The sequence below is a fragment of the Cherax quadricarinatus genome, chromosome 73 (assembly GCF_038502225.1).
Source record: "Cherax quadricarinatus isolate ZL_2023a chromosome 73, ASM3850222v1, whole genome shotgun sequence".
NCBI classification, from domain to species: domain Eukaryota; kingdom Metazoa; phylum Arthropoda; class Malacostraca; order Decapoda; family Parastacidae; genus Cherax; species Cherax quadricarinatus.
Window position 1 is genome coordinate 9,997,536 of NC_091364.1, and position 7,377 is coordinate 10,004,912.

At 41.5% G+C, this 7,377-nt stretch overlaps 1 long non-coding RNA gene across 1 annotated transcript in view; it reads left to right on the top strand.

Annotated features, from left to right (window-relative positions):
- Positions 1-7,149, top strand: part of LOC138854898 (uncharacterized) — a 167,713-nt gene extending 160,564 nt beyond the window's left edge. The window contains exon 4 of the long non-coding RNA XR_011394057.1: positions 6,814-7,149. This is a non-coding gene — a long non-coding RNA (uncharacterized lncRNA). The remainder of the gene's footprint in view (positions 1-6,813) is intronic.
- The last annotated feature ends 228 nt before the right edge of the window (positions 7,150-7,377 follow it).

Genomic DNA, 7,377 nt, shown 5'->3' on the forward strand with positions numbered 1-7,377 from the left:
TTGGTTGTGGTTCATATGTTGGATTACGTGCGGCCAGCAGTAGCAGCTTAGTTGATCAGACCTTGATCCTTCCGGAGGCCGGTCTGAGACCGGGCCGTGGGAGCGTTGATCCCAGGAAACGTCCTTCGGGTAACCTAAACCCTCACCAGTGCCTGAAAAAGTGAATACAGAAGTAAAGAAGGTCTGTATAATATATGCACCTCTGAGACAACCTAATAGATCACACATGAAAAAGAGCGTAAACAATTGTACAGAAGCAAACGATGTTATCATGTTTATGTTTAAGTTAAGGAAACATAATCTTAGCTGAGAGATAAGAGGTAGGACAAAAACTTGAAACTTTCGTACCAGACAGAAGAAGCACACAAAAAAACAAAAGGCCATCCAGGAGATTGCAAGAAGCCATAAATATTTTTACTCAGCCTGGTTGATCAGGTCATCCACCAGGAGGCCAGGTCTAGGGACAGAGCCTTAGGGGTATTGACCCTTGGAACACTCTCCAAGTAGACACCTGGTACACAATCCTAGGTAAGAACTACCTGTAGAATTAGACCATTAATTGCATTAGGTTCATACCAGGATAGTGAAAAAGAAATTAATTATGTCAGACACATATATACTGATAAAGATCTTTATTAAGGATGAGTTGGGTTTGAGAAGGATCTGTTAGCAGTGTGGAGTAACATGTTAAAGTTATCTTGGGTAATCTTAAAAGATTGGACAAGTGTAAATATGAGTAGCTTGGTAGACCTGCAGTGTTCAGTGGTACATTGGTGTCATCAAATGTTGGTGTTATTAAATGTTGTGTAGCAGTTGTTTGGAAAAGGTTCTGGATATTCTATAGCTCCATGATTTGCGTGGTATGGTGCTGTTGTTGATGTTACCTTACCGCTTCCACCAGGAAACGAGTTTAATTCTAAAAGCTCAGTATGAATCACTGTTCAGCAATCCACTATACACAGCAGCCTTGGTAATAAAGACTAGCTTATGACCATACCGAGTTTCCTACCGAAGACGGCTAGGGATCTGTTGATAATTCCATTCAGTAAGGAAATAATTTCCACAGTAAACTGTTTTTTCTCAAATATAGAGGAACTTGTTGCAACTATCAGAGTGATCAGGTTGTTAATAAGGCCGGTTTACATACTGGGTGTGAAGGATGATGATCCTCGGTACTGCATTTCTGAGGATCCACGTGAGCGCGGTTTTTGTCTCATGGATAGTTTTTTTTTTCATGTGGATGGGCTGGTCAGGGACATATTAAGCAGAGTATTTTTTTTATAATCCCAAGATTTATTATGAATGCAACGCTAACCGTGATAGCACATTAACTTCAGCCCCACACCCAAGGCCTGCAAGATGACCTTACAGGATGGCACCCGTTTCTAAACATGGGTGCCATTCTGTAAGGTCAACAAACAGCTAATGACAGTTTTCTTTGTAAAGCTTACAATGTGTGGTTTACATGTTATAAAGTATTAATTACAAAGAATGCCACTAGCATGCCTGGGCATTTCGAGCAGCAAGTAATACAATTCTGAAGAACTGTAGACCCAGACCACAGGGTCTACACACTATCAGAATCTTAGAAAAAGATTGCTCAACACATGAATCAAAACATTTATAAAACCAAGACAGCATGGCTCTACATCAGATCGTTGCTGCCTTTCGCAGTTGCACGATTGCTAAGACGTGGTTTTGAGCGCATTAGATGCTAAACACAATGCCTACGTAGATTTGCGGAAACCTTCGCTAAATGTGCTAACTCACAAAATGTATGCAAAAGTAATAACTGGGAAAAAATAGCAAATGTATCTTTAACTTTGTAGATATCGAAATCAAAGTGTAATAGGCAAAAAAAAAAAAAAAAAATCGGAGACCGCCACATTAAAAAGATGCGTTTCTCAACACACAGCTCTCAACCCAATTATCTTTCTCATTCTCATATCTGACAGATACAACTCATAGCACTGTAACATCAGCTGAGGAAACTGCGAACCTTAAAGACAAACTTAGTATAGTAAAACAGGAAATATGCTGCTTAACGAGGGCAAATTTCAGCTACTCCCCAAGGAAATAATGAAAATAGATATACGGTATATACGGGGAAGAATATAAAACAGTCAAACCATTCGATAAAGCTAGAAAAGAATGCAAGGGACATAGGGGAACACTGGAGGAAGACCTCAAAGTGAAGCATCACAACAATGTTACCATCCCAGATGCATTGAAAATATTGGGCTAGTATCAAGTGTATTTAAACAGTCTAAGTTATTGTTGATTCTTTATTAAGGTACTTGGACTCTCTATACTATAAAATTGCACAGATTTGGGGAATGCTGTTTTATAATTTATGTATGGAATATGATTGGTGGATTGCTTCCAATTCTTCATTTTAAAATTTTTCCTTACAAGAAGAGGAGACGGAATAGATTGCTCAGAATACGAACAATGAAGTGCAAGGTACTTGAAGAGGTAGGATGCGTGGTGCCTACGAGGGAAGGTTGTGTGTGTGTGGGGGGGTGTGGGGGAGCACCCCACTACCCGGTAGGTCTTTCTACCTTTCCACCTCCTCGTCTTACCCTTTCCACCTCGTCTTTCCCGTTCCAACTCCTCGTCTTTACTCTCCATCCCCTGTCCTTCCTCCTTTCCCGTATTTTTCATGTCTTGCTTCCCTCTCCCTCAGTGCCTTGCCTTGCCTCCTTCTCCCTCCATGTCTTGCTTCCCTCCCTCCATGTCTTGCCTCCCTTATCCTCCATACCTTTGATATACCTTTGAAGAGTTTCGAGAGTTTATCTACTCTCTGAGCCATGTCTTGCCTCCCTCCCTCCCTCCATGTCTTGCCTCCCTATCCCCCCCCCTCGACTTGTGGCAGGTCATTCACTGTGAAAATTGAGAAAAAAAAATGAACTGAAGCAATATAAATCCGTAGACTTATGGCGACGTAAAGTTAACTTGTGAACTGCACTGACTTACCCTGGCGATATTGGGCTTTTAGCGGTATTGGAGGGGAGGGGTAGTGGAGAGAGGATTATGAGGTGGGTTTGATGGGGAAAGTAGTAGTGGGGGGATGGTGTTAGTGGTGGTGGTAAGGAGGGTGTAGAGACAAGGGGTGTTCCGAGGGTGGTTAAACCTCTTTATTATTAAACAAAACTGGGTAGGTGTGCTACCAAGTTTTATACACCGAGAGATTTTGTGTGTGTGTGTGTGTGTGTGTGTGTGTGTGTGTGTGTGTGTGTGTGTGTGTGTGTGTGTGTGTGTGTGTGTGTGTGTGTGTGTGTACACAGACACAAACATCTCAGTAGTGTCAGTAGTAATGACTCATACCAACCATTACTGATTCACTGCCTCCTGCATGAATCACTGTTATATCACTGACCTTTACTGCTGACCTAGTATGATTTGTATGCCGCTCACCCTCCAGGCACTCGCAAGGGCAGTTCAAGTTGAGTCGTAAGAGAAGAGACAGGTCAGGCCTGGCGTCCCCATATATTCCATCCAATATACATACTAGAACATCCGACGTGAGTGTTTATTACCCAATCCATGTTTCGAACCAAACCCCATTACACACACACACACACACACACACACACACACACACACACACACACACACACACTACCCCCACTCCCCAACCCCCTAAAGTTGACTGGTGTCCAGGATGACGCGCAGCCTTAATGACCCTCGTGTAATCAATAGGCTTTAAACCGCATTAAAAATACTACTACCCTAGTTTATATGCAGTCCATTCTGGCAACATGAGTAATAGTCGTGCAAATTTGAACGTTTCTTGGTTACATTCTGCCATCTCGTTCTCACCTTGTAGTATGCTGGCTACCTACCTGGAGTCTACTTGGTGTGTGTTCCGAGGATCAGCGTTCCCGCTGCCCGCCCCATGACCTGACCGTCTGGTGGATCAAGACCTGATCAACCAGGCTGTTACTGCTGGCCGTACCCACTCCAACGTACGAACCATAGCCCAGCTGGTCAGGTACTGAGGTTAGGAAGTTATCCAGTTCTTCCTCGACTATCAAAGAGAGGCCGTTTAACAGTCTTGGACCCCTTACAAGTATTGTCTGATTTTCACTGGGGGTATGTTGCACCGTCTGCCAAGCCCCTAGTTTTTGTAGGGAAGGATTTGTCTGCAGATTTGGGACCAATCAATTTAGGATTTTGCAGGTGCAAGTTATGATGAAACTTTCTCGCTTGCATTCCGAGGAGTACGTTACAGTGTTAGTGAAGGTCAGAGTGCAGCCAAACTGATTTCCAGGTTTGCAAATACACTTTCATAGGTCAATTTTTTTTCTGTTCAAAATAAGACACAGAGAAACCATGGTCCCTGTATGTGCATATATAAAAGGGTATAAAAAAATAGGATAGGTATTTTTTTGAGCCATGCGATCCCAGAATTTTAATCTAGAAAAAAAAATTGCAATTTTTCATTCCCATTTCCAACATAGACAGACATTAATCACATCAAGATATTATCCATTGTAGACGATACTAAAATTTTATGACTTCATGCTGTTAACACCAACAACTTGATCGATCAGGCCATCAATTAAGAGGCCTGGGAGAACTAGGTAAGTGTCAGGTTAGGTTATGTAAGGTTCGTCAGGAAACAAGACAAGTGTTTCCTGTCGCGGGTCTTAGATGATGACTCACCGTTGGAGCTTTTGGTCATCTGACCGAGGCCTTCCGCTGGCTTACCAGTCCACCCCTTTACAAATTATGGTTATATTTATAACTATTTTTTATATTAAAGTGTCAGAGGTTCTCGACTTTTCAGTGCCCTTTCTTCGAATATAAGGAGAATTACCAGCAAGCTTCTGGGTGTCTTCAAGGAGGAACTTGTTTCTCAGATCAGTTTGTAAGGAGCAGAGCTGAGTTGCGTACGTTGGATTGTTTGCGATCAGCAGCAACAGCCTAGTCGATCAGACCAGCAACCTGGAGGTCTGGTCTGGGACCTACCCTTGAGGGCAATGACCCCCCCTACCCCCGAAAGTGGAATTAGATAAACTTGAGGCAAACCCATACTCGCAGTGGAAAACAGGCGCATAATGAGAAGTGATAACCATATTCAGAATCAAAGGATGCCAGAGAGTAGGTAGAGTTCTCTTAATGACGCTAGTCAGTAAATTTAATTGGCCATTAAAAGTGGTGAGAAGATAACGTAGAAAATATTTAAAAATGTTGAGGTAATACATGTAATGGCTCAGAGAGGACAGTCCACGACAGTTAATTAATAGAAGTTTAGGTAATTTATGTAACATTAATTATAGAATATAGGGCACCAGGCGCTTACCTCTGCATCAGTAACTACAAACAGGTAAACATACACATCAATAGTGTATGTTACAAAGCCTGCTGGTCATTATACATGAATATTCCACCATAACTGCTCGCCTGCATAATTTATCAAGAGTGTAAAGTTGCTAGGGTTTGCGCTTGCTCGGTACGTTTCATAATATCATTGTATTATTATTTATTAAACCGCAGCAGTATTAGGCAACGTGAATGCAGTGATGTAGTGCTTTGCAAAATCTACTGCTAGAAATATGTTTACGCCTCCCTCGAGGCTGAGACCCACAGTAGGACAACAACGCCCAGGTACCTGTGTACGGAAAGAATAGTAGCTAACTTAGAATATCTAAAACATGTAGCAGGTCGGGCTTTACTAAACATAGAATCAACATAAAAAACCTCGCCCATTTTCCACTAGTATTCTATCATGTTTCTCGGCTTGCCCCTGGTTGATCAGTCCGGGGCCAAGAGCGGTGACTCAACCCCTGCAACTACAATTAGGTGAATTAGGCCATCCACCGGGAAGCTGGGGGCATTGACCCAAGGAACATTCTCCAAGTAGATAGACCCATCGTTCTTTTCATGAGTTGAGGTTGTGCTGCTTTAGCAGTGTTTATGGTACGGGACAAAAGGGTGTAAACATGATGTATGATAAGGTTAGGATAATGGTAATAACATAACAGAAAAGTTGTATATGATAATGCAGGAAAACGTTAGTAACATAACGAAGGTTGTAATAGCAAAGCAGTGCAGAAGGTTATGATATTGTAAATCACGCACCACACAACCACCAGAGAAACAGTGTTTCTACTATGAAATTAAACCTTTGAAAAGAGCCTGACTATATAAAGTATGCGAGGTAATATGTGTATCGTCTGCCAGGCAGAATGTATAATAAAACAATGCATTAAGCGTGCGAGGCAGAATGTATAAAATATGTGAAACTATCTGTAAATGTATAAAGTACGAAAGGAAGATTCTATAAGGTATGATAGATATTTCTAAAGTTTATAATAGACTAGTTGCTTTTCGTACTTCTCTTTAACGTGTTGATTGAAAAAGAAAATTTTTAAATTTTGCAAAAATATTCGGATTACTTTTCTTGCATGCTGAATACAAAAGCGTACTGCTAACAGTATTGAAAAATAAACTCAGCAGCTGAAGAACAAGCTTTTATTGTGAGAACGTAAAAACTTTCGTACTGCCGCTCATAGTTCACCTAGCAACCTTCTGTACTCTTCCTAGTCATCTTAACCTCGCGTACGTCATCAGATATTTCACTTAACTGCATATATATACTACCGCTGATAGTTCACATAACCTCGCGTACTTTATCTGATATTTCACATAACTGCATATACTGCCGCTGATAGTTCACATAGCCTCACGTACTTCTCATAGTTCACTTAACCATGTCACTTCACGTACTCCTCATAGCTCAAGTAAAATATTTCCGATTGAATTTGCCGAGCTCGTCATTATTAAAGCTGTTTTCTTTTTCCTCAGGTATGTAAAGGCGTACATCTTCAACATTTCCAGACACAGGTCAGTACTTGTCAGTCACCACAAAGTCCCCCCTGTGTATTGAAAGGTATTGATGGCTTTGTAACATCGGTGGCCAATATGCTAGTCTTTATTTTTGCCATTAAGTTAACCTCTCTGATGGGCAATTAAGTTGGATTTCTCAGGTGGCCATGGTCAAGTTTTCTAATCGTCTTATCTTTAGCTCTTTGAGTAGAGTGTAATCCTTGTGTTTTCTGAATGTTACTCTCCCCTTTAATAGAGGTCAGTTTAGTTGTGGAGTGTTAGTGACACAAGAATGGGCTAGTTAAACTTCTTGTTGCCCAGCTCCACTTATGTGATGTGTTTTTATGTATGCTGGAGACCGTGTTTCAATCTGCTGGAAAGTATAAATTCTGAGACTTATCGGGGATTATTACTGAAACATTCACCAGTGAATGACATCTGACAGGTCCTCTCAGTGGTGCCGCTGGCCCTCTGGCTAGGACGCAGCAACAGCTAACGTGTGCTGTTATGTGATGTACTAGACAGATCTGTAGGTTGATCTTT